The 18,295-nt window shown below is 37.6% G+C and overlaps 1 protein-coding gene across 4 annotated transcripts in view; it reads right to left on the bottom strand.

Moving 5' to 3' along the window:
* The window catches only part of ASIP (agouti signaling protein), a 117,287-nt gene that overhangs the window by 41,034 nt on the left and 57,958 nt on the right, over positions 1-18,295 (bottom strand). The window contains exon 2 of one of the 4 annotated variants that reach the window (XM_070246852.1): positions 15,745-15,836. The exons of the other annotated variants lie outside the window; for them this stretch is intronic. The gene's annotated coding sequence lies outside the window, so the exon portion shown is untranslated. The remainder of the gene's footprint in view (positions 1-15,744; positions 15,837-18,295) is intronic. 4 annotated transcript variants of the gene reach the window in all.

Here is an 18,295-nt window from a genome sequence, read left to right as displayed (position 1 = left end):
GTGATTTGCAAATATTTTCTCCCAGCTGGGGGGTTGTCTTTTCGTTTCCTTTGCCTCACAGAAGCTCTTCAGACTGATGTAGTCCCAGTTCTTTATTTTTTCCTTTGTTTCCCTTGTCCGAGTAGACACAGTATTTGAAAAGATCCTTCTATAAGACAGATGCCAGAGTGTACTGCCTATATTTTCTAGGAGTTTTATGGTTTCAGCTCTTACCTTCAAGTCTTTGATGCATTTTGAGTTAATTTTTGTATATGGTGTAAGGTAATGGTCTACTTTCATTCTTTTGCGTGTGCCTGTCCAGCTTTCCCAACACTGTTTATTGAAGAGACTTCATTGTATGTTCTTGGCTCCTTTATCAAAGATTAGCTGTCTGTAGATGTGTAGTTTTATTTCTGGGCTTCCAATTCTATTCCATTGATCTGTGTGCCTGTTTTTGTACCAGTACCATGCTGTTTTACTTACTATCACTTTGTAGTATGTTTTGAAGTCGGGGATTGTGATGTCTCCAGCTTTGTTCTTTTTTCTCAGGATTGCTTTAGCTATTTTGGGTCTTTTGTTGCCACATGTGAATTTTAGGATTCTTTGTTCTATTTCCGTGAAGAATGTCATGGGGATTCTGATTGGGATTGCACTGAATCTGCAGATTGCTTTAGGTAGTATGCACATTTTAACTATGTTTATTCTCCCAATCCATGTGCATGGAATATCTTTCCATTTCTTTACATCATCATCAATTTCTTTCAATAATGTGTTACAGTTCTCAAGGTATAGGGCTTTCACCTTCCTGGTTAAATTTATTCCTAGGTATTTTATTCTTTTTGTTGTGATTGCAAATGGGATTTTGTTCTTGAGTTCTCTTTCTGTTACTTCATTATTAGAGTCTAGAAATGCAACTGATTTTTGCAAGTTGATTTTGTACCTGAAACTTTGGTGTAGTTGTTGATTATTTCTAATAGTTTTCCAATGGATTCTTTAGGGTTTTCTATATATAAAATTACGTAGTCTGTAAACAGTGATAGTTTCACTTCTTCATTGCCAGTTTGGATCCCTTTTATTTATTTTTCTTGCCTAATTACTCTGGCCAAAACCTCCAGTACTATGTTGAATAAGAGTGGTGAGAGTGGGCACCATTGTCTTGTTCCAGTTCTCAGAAGGATGGCTTTCAGTTTTTCCCCGAGGAGTATGATATTGGCTGTGGGTTTGTCATATATGGTCTTTATTATCTTGAGGCACTTTCCTTTTATACAGTTTTATTGAGAGTTTTCATCATAAGTGGCTGTTGGATCTTGTCAAATGGTTTCTCTGCATCTATTGAGATGATCATAAGGTTTTTATTCCTCATTTTGTTAATGTGGTGTATCACATTGATTGATTTGTGGATGTTGAACCATCCCTGTGTCCCTGGTATAAATCCCACTTGACCATGGTGTATGATTTTTTTTAATGTATTGCTGTATTCAATTTGCCAATATTTTGTTGTGGATCTTTGCATCTATGTTCATAAGTTATATTGGCCTGTAATTTTCCTTCTTTGTGTTGTCCTTGTGTGGCTTTGGTATCAGGGTGATGTTGGCCTCATAGAATGTGTTAGGAAGTCCTCCATCTTCCTCAATTTTTTGGAATAGTTTGAGAAGGATAGGTATTAAGTCTTCTTTGAATATTTGGTAGAATTCTCCAGAGAAGCCATCTGGTCCTGGACTTTTATTTTTGGGGAGGTTTTTGATTACTGTTTCAATCTCTTTACTTGTGATTGGTTTATTCAGATTCTCTATTTCTTCCTGGTTCAGTTTTGGGAGGTGGTATGCTTCTAAGAATTTATCCATTTCTTCTAGATTGTCCAATTTGTTGGCATACACTTTTTCACAATATTCTCTTATAACCCTTTGTGTTTCTGTGGTATCACTTGTAATTTCCCATTTTCATTTCTAATTTTATTTATTTGAGCCTTCTCTCTTTTTTTCTTAGTGAGTCTGGCTAAGAGTTTGTCTATTTTGTTTATCATCTCAAAGAATAATTTCTTTATTTCATTGATCCTTTCTACCATTTTTTGCTTGTTTGTTTCAATTACATTTATTTTTGCTCTAAATTTTCTTATTTCTCTCCTTCTGCTGACTTTGGGCTTTGTTTGTTCTTCTTTTTCTAGTTCTGTTAGGTGTAGTTTAAGATTGCTTGCTTGAGATTTTTCTTGTTTGTTAAGGTTAGCCTGAATTTCCCTCTTAGGACTGCTTTTGCTGCATCCCATATGAGTTGATATGGTGTATTTTCATTCTCATTTTTCTCCAGATATTTTTTCATTTCTCCTTTAATTTCTTCAATGATCCATTGGTTGTTCAGGAGCATGTTGTTTAGTCTCCACATATTTGTCACTTTCCCAGCTTTTTGCTTGTCATTGATTTCTAGTTTCATAGCACTGTGGTTGGAAAAGGTGCTTGATATGATTTCAATCTTCTAAAATTTATTGAGGCTTGCCTTGTTTCCCAACATACAGTCTACCCTTGAGAGTATTCCATGTGTACTTGAGAAGAATGTGTTTTCTCCTGTTTTGGGATGGAGTATTCTATATATATCTATTAAGTCCATCCGGTCTAGTTTTTCGTTTAAATCCACTTTCTTTGTTGACTTTCTGTCTGGATGACCTATCCATTGATGTAAGTGGGGTGTTAAGGTCCCCACTATTATTATGTTGTTGTTGATATCTCCTTTTAGGTTTGTTAATAGTTGCTTCATGTATTTTTGTGCTCCTGTGTTGGGTGCATATGTATTTATAACTGTTATGTCTACTTCGTGGAGTGTCCTTTCATCATTATATACTGCCCCTCTTTGTCTCACATTACCTGTTAGGTCTTGAAGTCTACTTTGTCTGATATAAATATGGCAACACCTGCTTTCTTTTGTTTGCCATTGACTTGGAGTATTGTTTTCCATCCCTTCACTCTGAGCCTGTGTTTGTCTTTAGAGCTGAGGTATGTTTCCTAGAGGCAGCATATTGTTGGGTCTTGTTTTTTAATCCATCCAACCACTCTGTATTTTGTGTGTGTGTGAGGGAGATTGGCCCTGAGCTAACATCTGTGCCAATCGTCCTCCACTTTATGTGGGATGCAGCCACAGCGTGGTTTGACGAGCAGTGCTATGTCCACACCCAGGATCAGAAACTGCAAACCCTAGGCTGCTGAAGTGGAGTATGTGAACTTAATCACTATGCCACTGGGCCAGCCCCCTACTCTGTGTTTTTTGGTTGAAGAGTTCAGTCCATTTACATTTAGAGTGAGTATTGCTATATGAGGGCTTAATGCTGCCCCTTTATTGCTTATTTTTCAGTTCTTCTGCCTTTCCCTTGTTTCTTGTCTTGTGCATTTCAGACTACCAATTCAGTTTGGTAGTTCTCTATGATGGTTTTCATAGTTTTCTCTTTATTTATCATTTATGTCTATGTTCTGATTATTTGTTTAGTCATTACCATAAGGTTTGTATAAAAACTTATAGATGCGATAGTCCATTTTCTGATAGCCTCTTATTTCCTTAGTCTTAATCAATTCCATCCTTTTTCTCTTCCCCTTCTAAGTTATTGTCACCACTTATTCCATCTTGTGTTGTCAGTTTGTAGTTAAAATGATGAGATTATATTTATTCTTGATGTTTTCCTTCCCTTTATCTTTACGGTTATAATTAATTATTTGCTAATCTGTTCTCATACAGAGTTGCAATTTTCTGATTTTGTCTGCCTATTTATCTTCTTGCTCAAAGTTTTGTAAACTCTTTCTTGCTTTCCAGGTATGAGGACCTTCTTGGTCCTTTCTTGTAGGGTGGAGTCTTGTGGTGATGAACTCCCTCAGCTTTTATCTGGGAAAGTTTTTATTTCTCCATGATATCTGAAAGATATTTTCAATGGATAGAGTATCCTTGGCAGAAGGTTTTTGTCTTTCAGAATTTTGAATATATCACTCCACTCTCTACTGGCCTGTAAGGTTTCTCCTGAGAAATCTGCTGAAAGTTTGATAGGGGTTCCTTTGTAGGTTATTTCCTTCTGCCTCGCTTCCCTTAACACTTTTTCTTTGTCACTGACTTTTGCCAGTTTTACTAACATATGCCTTGGAGAATGTCTTTTTACATTAATGTAATTAGGAGTTATATTAACTTACTTACTTGTATTTCCAGCTCCTTCCCCAGGTGTGGGAAGTTCTCAGCTATTATTTCTTTGAACAAGCTTTCTGCTCCTTTCTCTTCTTCTTCTCCCTCTTGAATACCTATAATCCTTATGTTGCATTTCCTAATTGAATTGGACATTTCTCAGAGAATTTCTTCATTTCTTTTGGTCTTCATTTTCTCTCCTCCTTCATCTGAAGCATTTCTATATTTCTGTCCACCAAGTTGCTAATTCTTTCTTCCATAATTTCAGCTCTGTTATGCAGGGATTCCAGATTTTTCTTCATCTCATTCATTGAATTTTTCATCTCCGATGTTTCTGATTGCTTTTTCCTTATAGTTTCAATCTCTTTTGTGAAGAAGTTATTGATTTCATTGAACTGTCCATCTGTATTTTCTTCTAACTCATTGAGATTTTTTATGATAGCTATTTTGAATTCTGTCGTTTAGATTATAAATTTCTGTGCCTTCAGGATCGATTTCTGGGTGCTTGTCATTTTGCTTCTGGTCTGGAGTATTATAATATTTTTTCATATTGTTGGATGGCATGTATTTGTGCCTCTGTGTAGTGATAGTATTTCATTGCAGCTTCCACCTACTGTCACTGGGTGGGGGTCAAGAACTATGTAGTCTGAGCCCACCTTGATCCATGGTTTGCATGTTCACAGCTGCTGCTTTTCTATCGTATGCATGGGTGCTCTGGCCAAGTTGCTGAGCTGGAGTGCTGAACAGGGGTGATGGGGAGCACTTTCTTTTGCCTGAAAGACCCGGGGGGTTTCTTGCTCTGCCTTCACTATCTGCTGTCATTGGGTGCTGGCTTGATGAAGACACCCCTGCAATTGCTTAGCCACCTCTGTGTGGGGCTTTCCCTCAGGCTGTGCAGGAACTTGGAGAGCAAAAGTGTTCCTGTGGAGGATTGCCCCTCTCCCCTCTCCTCTCAGAGCCACAAACAGTCCCGGGTTGCTGTCATTTGGGAGGGAGAGGAGATTCCCTTACCTCCTTCCACCTCCTCCAGGGTTCCAGCACCTCTACCCTCAGACTTACGACTGCATGGATCTTTCAGATATCTTTTGTGTTGTGTGAATGTCCTCTGTTGGTATATGAATGTCCTTTTCATTGTATCTTAGAGGGGAGAGTCTAAGGGAAGTGCTCACTCTACCATGATGCTGACATCACTCCTCTAATTTAGTCTGTTTTTGAACTTTATTTGAACTTTATCCAAATGGAATAATTCTGTATGTATTATGGGACTTACTTCTTTTGTTTTATCTGTTGATGTGTGAAGTTCTGGTTTAATTATTTTTGCTGCCGTATGGTATTCAAGTGTGTGAATATCCCACAATTTACTTATCCATATTTTACTGTGATGGTCATATCAGTTGCTCTAAACATTCTTGTATAAGTCTCCTGGGCACACTTGCAGTGGGTACTCCATATACTTGAGAATGGAATTGATAGGTTATAAGGTTATGTGCATGTTCAACTTTATTAGGTAATGCCCAACTGTTTTCCAAGTTCATTTTACCAATTTAACACACCAATGTTTGGTTATTTTTTGACTTTTAAAATTTTTGCCCATCTGGTATAAAACAGTGTTTCATTATAGTGTTAATTCATATTTTCTTGACTACTAAAGAGCTTGAGCATCTCTTCATACTTTTATGGGTATTTGAATTTTCCTTTCTGTGAAATTCCAGTTCAAGTCATTTCCCCATTTTCCCACCAATTGTCTTTTTCTTATTGTTTCATAAATATTTTGTATACAAATTCTTTGTTGGTTACATGTGTTGCAAATATTTTCTCCCAATTTGTGGCTTGCCCTATCACTCTCTTTATGGTATCTTTGGATGAATCAAAATTCTAAATTTGAATGTAGTCAAATTTATCAATATTTTTCTTTCTTTATGTTCAAGAGATCCTTTCCTATCCCATGGTCATAAAGGCATTTTCCTATATTATCTTCTAAAAGGTTTATAGTTTTGTCTTTCACATTAAAATCTCTAACTTTTTATAGTGCGGAATTTCAAATATATACAAAAGTAGAGAAAATAGTATATTAAACCCATATATTCCCTTCACCCAGCTTCAAAAATGTTAAAATCAAGGCCAATCTTGTTGTATCTTTACTCCCAACCACTACACCCTCAAAAACATAATATTTCATCCATTAATATTATAAAATGTATTTTTAAAATATAAGAACTATTTTTAAAAACCTAACCACAATAATAATATCATACCTAAAAATCTTACAAATTTCTTAATATCATCAAATATCTATTCAGAGTTCTTTGTATTTCAGTCTTTATCAATCTAGAATTAATTTTTGTATATAGTATAAAGTAGAAATCCAATATAATTTTTTGCCATGTCATAACAATTGCCCCAGCACAACTTATTGAATTGTCCATCTTTTTCCTTCCTTTCTGCAATGCTACCTCTGTCATAAACCAAATTTCTACATATGCTTGGGTTTGTTTCTGGGATTTCTATTCTGTTTCATTGGTCTATTTGTCTTAAGATACTATTTTAATTACTATAGGTTTATAAATCTTAATATGTGATAGGGCAAGTCCTTTGACTTTGCTCTTCTTCACGAATTTCTTGGCCATTCCTGGTCCTTAGCTCTTCCATGTAAAAATTATAGAAACAGCTTGTCAAATTCCACAAAAAAAGGCTGTTGGGATTTTTATCAAAATTGTATTAAATCTATAAATCAATCAGAGGAGAAATGTCATCTTTACAATATCTTTTTATGTGAACATATCTGTCCATTTGCTTAGGTAGTTTTTCAATGTCTTTCAATACACTTTTAAAATTTTCTCCATAGGGCTTGCACAATTTTTATTAGATTTATTCCTAAGTATTTTTTATTGCTATTGTAAATGGTATCTTTATATAAATTTTATTTACTAATTGTTGCTGGAATATAGAAATGAAATAGACTTTTATAAACTGATTTATACCCATAAACCTTCTAAATTCTCTTAATTTTAATAATTCACTGAAAGTTCTTTTGGATTTCCTGCATAGATGAACATATATCCACAAAAGCCACCATTTTCTCTCTTCCTTTCCAATCCTTATATATTTTATTTCCCATTCTTATCTTATTGTATTGGCTAGAGTCTTCAGAATAATGTTGAATAAGATTAAACATTCTTGCTAATCTTTCAACAAAAGAGGTACTTTCAACATTTCACAATTATATGTGATAGTATAGATGCCTTTATTGGATTAAGAAGGTTCCTTTTTATTGCCTGTCTTCTTTTTAAATCATGAACTAACCTTGGATTTTTCTTCATCTATTGGTACAATCATATGGTTTTTCTCCTTTAATCTGTTCATGTGGTGAATTAGATTAATTTACTTTCCATTACTGAACCAACTGCATTCCTAGTATAAACCTAACTTGGTCATGTAGTACTATGTTTTTTCCTGTCCTGTTTTCTTTCACTATCCTTGTTTGGTTTTGGTATCAAAGTGATTCTACCTACATCAGATAAACTGGGAAGTGTCCCTCATTTAAAAATTTTTTTAAAAAAAATTCTCTGAAAATTTTGTGTAAGATTGTCTATTCCTTGAAATTTTGGTAGAACTTACTGGCCAGGCTTATCAGAGTGGATCACACAGAGCATGGTAAGATTTTTAAATTATGGTCCAATTTCTTTAATGGTCATAGGACAATTCAGGTTTTCTATTTCTTCCCTAATTGGTTTGAATTTATTTATTTCATATGTTTTCAAATATGTTGGCCTAAAATTGTCTATACTGTTCTTTGTATCTACTTAATCCCTTCACCATATCATATCAACTTTTTTTTTCTTTTTGGTGAAGAAGATTGGGCCTGAGTTGACATCTGTTGTCAATCTTCCTCTTTTTACTTGAGGAAGATTGTCACTGAGCTAACATCTGTGCCAACCTTCTTCTGTTTTGTATGTGGGATGCCACCACAGTGTGGCTTGATGAGTGGTGTCTGAACCCACACTGGGGGTCTGAATCCACAAACCCTGGGCTGCCGAAGTGGGGTATGTGAACTTAATCACTATGCCACCAGGCTGGCCCATATCAACTTTTATTATTTATAATATTTATTTTTGCATTCTCTTTTGTTTACTTAGTTAATTTTACCAGAAGTATTTTCAAAACACCAAATTTTGGCTTTGTCAACCTTCTCTATTTTATGTTTGGTTTCCTTTTCATTAATTTCAGCTTCACTTTTTAACTTATTTTTTTCTTTTCCTTTCTTTGAGATTGTTCTGCTATTTTTTTCCTTAACTTCTTTTTTTTTTTTTTTTGAGGAAGATTAGCCCTGAGTAACATCTGCCCTGAATCCTCCTCTTTTTGCTGAGGATGACTGGCCCTGAGCCACTATCTGTGCCCATCCTCCTCTAGTTTATATGTGGGACACCTGCCAAGCATGGCCCAACATACGGTGCACAGGTCCACACCCAGGATCCAAACTGGTGAACCCTGGGCCACCGAATCAGAAAATGTGAACTTAACCACTGTGCCGCTGGGCTGGACACCTTAACTTCCTTTTGAGTGCTTGATTTTTTAATTTTAAGACTTTCTTCATTTTTTTCCTTTAAGGCTATGAATGTCTCTCTAAATAGTGCTTGCTTGCACCCCACAGGTTTAGATACATAGTAGTTTTACTACTGTTCAGTTATAAGTATTTTCTAGTTTCCATTATAATTTCTCTTTTAGCCTATGAGTAGTTAAGAAGTATCTTCTTAAATTCCCAAATATGTGAAGTTTTTCAGATTTTCTTTGTATTATAGATTTCTAACTTAGTTGCATTGTGGTCCCAGAATGTGGTCTGTATGATACTAATCCTTGAAAAATTTGTTTAGCCTCATCTTATGGCTTAGCATTTGTTCAGTTTTCAGAAATGTTCCAAGGGTACTTTTTAAAAATGTGTTTTCTGCAATCATTAGGTACAATGCTCTTTTTGCCCTCAGTCCCAGAGAATGTCCCCTTGATCTCCAGCAGCTCAGAGATCACTTAAAAATCACAGCAGAGGAAATGGCTGTTTTTCCTGATGCCAGGAACTCTTTGGCACTTAACTCTATCAAAAATATCTCCCAAGAATGGCTATACCCTCCTGGAAGCACTAAGCACTCTTTTGTCAGACATGTTACAGAGTCAATAAATTTTCATTCAAACCTCACATTTTCTTCCTTGGCGTATATTCACGTTGTTTCACTTTCAGTGTTTGCAGAATTCAGACCCCACCTTGCCCCATTCACGGTCTGGTTCTTTCATAACTCCTCAATGGCTTTGGAGGAAGCAGATTTTCATGAAAACTGCTGTGGCTATTGTTATTAGAGGAAATAACACTTGACGATAACTAGCACTATGCTTGACATTAGTAGGTGCTCAATAACTATTTGTTGAATGGAAAAATTAAAACAAAATACTATACAATGTCAAAACTGAAGTTCACTCACTAATTTTATAGTCAAGGCAGAAGATCTCACTTTAATTAATAATGAGGATATAAAGTTAGACATAAATATAATCCACAAATTAACTAACTGTTCTTTTCTCACTGAGAATACAAACTAGCTAGCACTCCCTCTTCAGTCATAGAATGCACACGTGTGCCATACACACACACACAGAACTAATGCGTGACAGCAGATTAAATGAATATAGTGAAGGCATATTGCAACCTGGGGTTACAGTCTAAAGTCAGTATATATTGTGAAAATTGCATATAGTCAAAATAGCCCTTTAAATCCCTTAGGAAGATGCCATAGTGTCTTAATATATTTCACACAGCCAGTTTTTCCTCTAGTGTTGGAACAGATTGCTGTTACTTCAGTTAAGTACCAGATTAAAGAGCTGGTTTGCATTTAGGAGCCATGCTGTTAAAGACATTCTTTAATCACTAGACTCACAGTTAAGCTAGGCTAGAAGGTCATCATACAATAATTGAGATAGCCTGAGGAAATAGCAGATTTCTAACTCCCATTTTATACGATTATTGAGAGGAGAAATCTCCAGCGCTATTTAAGTCCCTCCTTCTCTTCCTTATTTCCTTGCTTTTTGCTTAGCAATATGAATGAGTTTTTAGGTTTTCTGTAAAGGGGTATCTTCATTTTAACAGCTTCTTGGTGGACACATCTTGAGTGACAGCAGTGCTGACACTAGGGCAGGCAACGAACTGAAGCAATCTTTGGACCAGGATGATTTTACTGAAGGTCTAAAATCCCACAAAGCAAACATCCAGATTCTCAATGAGTTCCAGTATATTAATTCATTTGATTTCAACAATTTCAACAAATTCAGATATTTGTTGAGCATCTATTTTGTGTCAGGCATCATGGGCACTGGAGATACAACAATAAGCACTTCAGACAAGAGCTCTGCCCTCCTGGAGCTTATAGAGGGAGGAGCCTACATTCTAGTATTTGACTTGTTTAGAAGTCTTTCTTAGAAGCTTCTGGACTCCCTTCTAAATGGTGCCTGAATGGTGGTTACTCATTCTCCTCAGGGTGGGAGGAGGAAGGATGACAATGGACAGCAAGCCCCAGAGCCCCAGTAAAAAGGCAATGTGGCTATGGCTGAAATAAATGATGTTAACAATGAGGACCTTGAGTTTTGGGGTAAATAAAAACATTAGAAGTTTGTTTGGTTGAACAGGGAACAAGTGGTCCAGCAGAAACAATACAGATTCCTAGGAAGAGAAAAGGAAATCAGAGAGTGAGTTAAAGGGTAAGGGCCATTTCCTAGTATAGCAGTACCACCTGCCTGACAAAGCCACCAAGTACAACCCTTAAAAAAAAAAGAGTCAACTGCCAGTACCATGCTGTTTTGATTACTATAGCTTTGTAGTATATTTTGAATTCAGGGAGTCTGATACCTCCAACTTTATTCTTTTCTCTCAGGATTGTTTTGGCTATTCAGGGTCTTTTGTTTTTCCTAATATAAATTTTAGGATTCTTTGTTCTATTTCTGTAACGAATGTCATTGGGATTCTCACTGGGATTGCATTGAATCTGTAGCTGCTTTAGGTAATATGGACACTTTAACTGTGTTTATTCTTCCATTCCATGTGCATGGAATATCTTTCCATTTCTTTCTCTTTTTTTTGAGGAAGATTAGCCCCGAGCTAACTGCTGCCAATCCTCCTCTTTTTGCTGAGGAAGACTGGCCCTGAGCTAATATCCATGCCCATCTTCCTCCACTTTATATGTGGGATGCCTAACACAGCATGGTGTGCCAAGCGGTGCCATGTATGCACCCAGGATCCGAACCAGTAAACCCTGGGCTGCTGAAGCAGAACGAGTGAACTTAACCACTGCGCTACCAAGCCGGACCCCAGTTTCACTTCTTCATTGCCAGTTTGGATACCTCTTATTTCTTTTTCTTGCCTCATTACTCTGGCCAAAACCTCTGGTACTATGTTGAATAAGAGTGGTGAGAGTGGGCAGCCTTGTCTTGTTTGTTCTTAGAGGGATGTCTTCCAATTTTTCACCACTAAGTATGATGTTGGCTATGGGTTTGTCACATCTGGTTTTTATTATGTTGAGGTACTTTCCTTCTATACCTGTTTTATTGAGAGTTTTTATCATAAATGGGTGTTGGATCTTGTCAAATGGCTTCTCTGCAGCTATTGAGATAATCATGTAGTTTTTATTCCTAATTTTGTTAATGTGGTGTATTGCATTGATTGATTTGCAAATCTTGAGCCATTCCTTCATCCCTGGTATAAATCCCACTCAGTCATGGTGTATGACCCTTTTAACATATTGCTGTATTCAATTTGCCAATATTTTGTTGAGGATTTTTGTATCTATGTTCATCATCAATATTGGCCTGTAATTTTCCTTCTTTGAGTTGTCCTTATCTGGTTTTGGTATCAGGGTAATGTTGGCCTCATAGAATGAGTTAGGAAGCATTCCATATTTTTCCACTTTTTGGAATAGATTGAGAAGGATAGGTGTTCCATTTTCTTTGAGTGTTTGGTAGATTTCTCCAGAGAAGCCATCTGGTCCTGGACTTTTGTTTTTGGGGAGGTTTTTGATTACTGTTTCAATCTCTTTACTTGTGATTGGTCTATTCAGATTCTCTATTACTTCTTGATTCAGTTTTGAGAGGTATGAGCCTGAATTTACCCATTTCTTCTAGGTTGTTCAATTTGTTGGCATATAGTTTTTCATAGTATTCTCTTATAATCCTTTGTATTTCTATGGTATCTGTTGTAATTTCTCCTCTTTCATTTTTAATTTTATTTATTTGAGACTTCTGTCTTTTTTTCTTTGTGAGTCTGGCTAAGGGTTTGTCTATTTTGTTTATCTTCTCAAAGAACTAGCTCTTAGTTTCATTGATCCTTTCTATTGCTTTTTTAGTCTCTAATTCATTTATTTCTGCTCTAATTTTTCTTATTTCCCTCCTTCTGCTGACTTTGGGCTTTGTTTGTTCTTCTTTTTTTAGGTCCGTTAAGTGTAGTTTAAGATTACCTATTTGAGATTTTTGTTGTTTGTTAAGGTGGGCCTGTATTGCTATAAATTTCCCTCTTTGGACTGCTGTTGCTGCATTCCATAAGAGTTGGTATGTCGTGTTTTCATTTCCATTTGTCTCCAGGTATTCTTTGATTTCCCCTTTGATTTCTTCATTGATCCAATGGTTGTTCAGTAGCATGCTGTTTAGTCTCCACATATTTGTCTCTTTCCTAGCTTTTTTCTTGTTGATTTCTAGTTTCATAGCATTGTGATCATAAAAGATGCTTGATATGATTTCAATCTTCTTAAAGTTATTGAGGCTTGCCTTGTTTCCCAACATGTTGTCTATCTTTGAGAATTTTCCATGTTCACATGAGAAGAATGTCTATTGTGCTGTTTTGGGATGGAATGTTCTCTCTCTATATAGTAAGTCCATCTGGTCAAGTATTTAATTTAAGAGTACTCTTTCCTTGTTGAGTTTCTGTCTGGATGATCTATCCATTGATGTAAGTGGAGTGTTGAGGTCCCCTAGTGCTATGTGTTGCTGTCAATTTCTCCCTTTAGGTCTGTTTATAGTTGCTTTATATACTTTGGTGCTCTTGTGTTAGGTGCATACATGTTATGAGTGTTATGTCTTCTTGGTGGAAAGTTCCCTTTATCATTATATACTGCCCCTCTTTGCCTCTCATTGTAGTTTTTATCTTGAAGTCTGCTTTGTCTGATATAAGTGTGGCAACACCTGCTCTCCTTTGCTTGCCATTTACTTGGAGTATTATCTTTCATCCCTTCACTCTGAGCCTTTGTTTGTCTTTAGAGTTGAGATGTGTTTCCTGGAGGCAGCATATTGTTGGGTCTTGTTTTTTAATGCATCCAGCCACTCTGTGGCTTTACATTGGAGAATTCAATCCATTTACATTTAGAGTGATTATTGATATATGAAGGCCTAATACTGCCATTTTATCTCCTGTTTTCTGGTTGTTCTATATTTCCATTGTTTCTTTTCTCTTGTATTTCTGACTGCCATTTCAGTTTGGTGGTTTTCTGTGCTGGTTCTCTCAGTTTTCTCTTTATGATTTGTGACTCTACTCTGATTTTTTTTGTTTAGTGGTTACTATGAGGTTTGTATAAAAGATCTTATAGATGAGATAGTCCATTTTCTGACAGTCTCTTATCTCCATTAGCCTAAGCAGGTTCCATCCCGTTTCTCTGCCTCTTCTGAATTACTGTTGTTACAAATTGTTATTTTCCATGTTGTGAGTTTGTGACTAAATTGAAGTGTTTATTGTTATTTTTGATGCTTTCCTTCTCTTTGTTTTTCATGTTATGCTTAAGTGTTTACTGACCTATTCTGATATAGAGCTGCAATTTTCCTAGTCTTTCTATTAATTTTCTTGCTCAAGATTTTGTAAACTTTTGCCTTTTTGTTACAGTTAGGAGGGCTTCCTTCATCATTTCTTGTAAGGGAGGTCTAGTGGTGATGAACTCCCTCAGCTATTGTTTATCTGGGAAAGTTTTTATTTCTCAATCATATGTGAAGGATAGTTTCACTTGATAGAGTATTCTTGGCTGAAAGTTTTTGTCTTCAGTATTTTGAATATATCATTCCACTGTCTCATAGCCTGTAAGATTTCTGCTGAGAAACCCGTGGAAAGCCTGATAGGGGTTCCTTTGAAGGTTATTTTCTTCTGCCTTGCTGCCCTTGACATTTTTTCTTTGTCATTGACTTTTACCAGTTTTAATAGTATATGCCTTGGAGAAAGTCTTTTTGCATTGATGTAATTAGGAGTTCTACTGGCTTCATGCACTTGTAAGTCCAGTTTTTTCCCCATATTTGGGAAGTTCTCAGCTTTTATTTCTTTAAACAAATGCTCTGCTCCTTTCTCCCTCTCCCCTTGCTCTGGAATACCTATAATCCTTATGTTGCTTTTCCTAATTGAGTCAGATATTTCTCAAAGAGTTTCTTCATTTTCAAAAAATTCTTACTTTTCTCTCCTCTTCCACCTGAAGGATTTCTATATTTCTAACCTCTAAATCACCAATTCTGTCCTCCTCCATAACATCAGCTCTATTTTTTATGGATTCTAGATTACTTTTATCTCATTAATTGTGTTCTTTATATCCAGAATTTCTGTTTGGTATTTTTTCTAGAGTTTCAGTTTCTTTTGTGAAGTATCCCTTCTGCTCATTAATTTTATTCCTGAGCTCATTGAAGTGCTTTTCTGAGTTTTCTAGTAACTCATTGAGTTTCTTTGTGATAACTATTTTGAATCCTCTGTCGTTTAGATTGTAAATTTCTGTGACTTCAGGATTGTTTCTGGGGACTTGTCATTTTCTTTCTGCTCTGAAGTGTTAATGTAGTTCTTCATGGTGTTTGATGAAGTAATCCTTTGCTGACACATTTACGGCAGTATCAGGTCAGATTCCACCTGCTGCTGCTGAGGGGAGAGCAGGAGCTGTGTTTTCTGATCCTGCCCCATCTGCTGGAAGTTTTGCAGGTAGGGCTACTCTGCAATTGCCCAGGCTGGCCGCAGCCACTCTGCAGGTTGTGCTTACATGGGTAGGGCCTCTTTGCTGGGTGGGTGGGTTGGGCACCATAGCCAGGGCTCTGTGCTCAGCAAGGGACTGGCTGACCTACCACATTCTAGGTGGGAGGGGCACCTATGCAGAGCTGAGCTGCCACTCAGTGGATCCCATTGGCTGCTGTGCTCCATGGGTGGGGGTCCCTTCTGAGTGAGCAGGGCACCTTTTCGCCTGTGCTGTGCTAGGGGTGAGGTGTGCCCATGCAGGGGCTGAGCTGCCACTCAGTGGGTCCTGTGGGTTGCTGGCTCCATGAGTGGGGATGCATTCTGAGCAGGTGTGGTGCCTTCTCACCTGTGCTATGTTCAGTGGGTGGTCACTATCATATGGGCTAAGCCACTGCAACTCAGTGTAGAGCATTCCCACTGGTAGGGATTCTGCAGCATGGTGGGTGCTCCCATGGGCCAGGCTGCAATTTGGAAAGCATTCACACAGGCTGGGCTGTCCCTACCTCCTCTTACAGTTGTGCTGGCCACCGTGTGAGGATCCGCCACCTGGCTCACTGCTGCTGGGGAGGGGAAGGAGTGAGCTCACCTAGTTATACTGCCTCCCAGGGATCAAGGCCACCCACCTTCAGATGTATAGCTGCGTGGATCTCTCAGATGTCCTCTTGTGCTGTGTGAGGAATCCTCTGCTGGTTAATGAATGTCCATTCAGTTGTGACTTAAAGGGGAGAGACAAAGAACAACTCACTCTGCCATGATCCTGATGTTACTCTGAGAGTTTTTATCATAAATGTTGGAACTTGTCAAATTCTTTCTCTGCATCTATTGAGAGGATCATGTGGTTTTTAATCTTCATTTTGTTAACATAGTGTATCACATTGATAGATTTATGGATGTTGAACCACCCCTGCATCCCTGGAATAAACTCCATTTAAGCATGGTGTATGATCTTTTTAATGTATTGCTGTATTTGATTTGCTAATATTTTGTTGAGGATTTTTGCATCTATGTTCATCAGTGATATTGTCCTATAATTTTCCTTTTCTGTGTTGTTCTTGTCTGGTTTTGGTATCAGGGTAATGTTGGGCTCATAAAATGGGTTAGGAATCATCCTGCCCTCTTCAAGTTTTCAGAATAGTTTGAGAAGGATAGGTATTAAATCTTTGAATGTTGGTAGAATTTAACAGAGAAGCCATCTGGTCCTGGACTTTTGTTTTTTTGGGAGGTTTTTGATTATTGCTTCAATCTCTTTCCTTGTGATTAGTCTATTCAGAAAAACAGACATACAGATCAGTGGAACAGAATTGAGAGCCCAGAAATAAAACCATACATCTATGGACAGCTAATCTTTGACAAAGGAGCCAAGAACACACACTGGAGAAAGGAAAATCTCTTCAATAAATGGTGTTGGGAAAACTGGACAGGCACATGCAAAAGAACGAAAGTAGACCGTTATCTTTCACCATCCACAAAAATTAACTCAAAATGGATCAAAGACTTGAAAGTAAGAACTGAAACCATAAAAATCCTAGAAGAAAATATAGGCAGTATGCTCTTTGACATTGGTCTTGGCAGTATCTTTTCAAACACCATGTCTACTCAGGTAAGGGAAACAAAAGGAAAAATAAACAAATAGACTACATCAGACTAAAAAGCTTCTGCATAGCACAGGAAACCATCAAAAAAATGAAGAGACAACTCACCAACTGGGAGAAAATATTTGCAAATCACGTATCTGACAAGGGGTTATTTTCAAAAATATATAAAGATCTCATACAACTCAACAACAACAACAAAAACACATGATCAAAAAATGGGCAGAGGATATGAACACACACTTTTCCAAAGAATACATACAGTTGGCCAACAGGCTCAAAAAAAGATGTCCAACATCACTAGTTATTAAGGAAATGGGAATCAAAACTACAATGAGGTATCTCCTCACACCCATCAGAATGGCTGTAAACAACAAGACAAGAAATAACAAATGTTGGAGAGGATGTGGAGAAAAGGGAACCCTAACACACAGCTGGTGTGACTGCAAACTGATACAGCCACTATGGAAAACAGTATACAGATTTCTCAAAAAATTAAAAATTGAAATACCAGGAGGTCCTGGGGTGATGTCAGCAACATGGCAGAATGAACTATTTCCTTTATTTCTCCCCCTTCAAACTACACAAAATGGACATTCATTGATCAATGGAGGATACCCACACAGCACAATAGGACACTTGAGAGACCCACAAGACTATACATCTGAAGGTGGATGGACTATCCCTGGGAGGTGGTGAGATAAGTGAGCATTCTCCAGCTCCCTTGCAGCCCTTTACATGCATGTGACTGCTTTCCCAGCTGGAGCACCCATTGTACAGCTGTGGCCCCGAGGGTGGGAGTGCACCTTAGTGCGATTGCAGGAACAGATTATAGCAGCCCTGAATCCCCATGTGATTGCTTTCCCATCCAGTTGGAGAGCCCATAGTGCTGCTGTGGTCCCAGGGAGTGGCCCAGGCTCAGATCTAGTGGGGAAGCCCTGCCCACTAAGCACAATGGCCAGTGTGACCTAGGATTAGGTGGTTGCAATCTGCATTCCAGGACGAACAACTTCTCAGCTGCCAAGAAGGCCCACAGTACTGCTTGCTGTCCTGAAGGTGGGAGCATGCCTCAGTGGCACTGTGGGAGCAAGCAGTAGCAGCCCTGAGCCCCCACGTGATAGCCTACTCATTTGGTGGGAGAGCCCACTGTGCCACTGTGGCCCAGGCTTGGACAGGCACAGCAGCCAGGGATTTTGGTGGCCTCAGAATACACAGCTCATGCAACACCCCCCTCCAGTGGCAGCAGGTGGAATCTGTGACCAGATACTACCACTATGCAAAGACACAAATCCACCCTGTCAAATAGTATAAACAGGTATATTAACACTTCAGATCAGAAAGAAAAAGACAAACACCCAGAAATCAAACCTGAAGACACAGAAAGTAACAATCTAAATGACAGAGAATTCAAAATAGCTATCATAAAATACTCAACAAGTTATGAGAAAACTCAGAAAGGCAGTTCAATGAAATCATGAATAAAATTAATGAACAGAAGGAATTCTTCACAAAAGAGATGCAAACTATAAAGAAAGGCCATTCAGAAATGTTGGAGATAAAAAACACAATGAATGAGATAAAG

The sequence above is a fragment of the Equus caballus genome, chromosome 22, assembly GCF_041296265.1.
Source record: "Equus caballus isolate H_3958 breed thoroughbred chromosome 22, TB-T2T, whole genome shotgun sequence".
NCBI classification, from domain to species: Eukaryota; Metazoa; Chordata; class Mammalia; order Perissodactyla; family Equidae; genus Equus; species Equus caballus.
The sequence above is the reverse complement of the archived record's forward strand: the minus strand, read 5'-3'. Positions and strand labels throughout refer to the sequence as shown.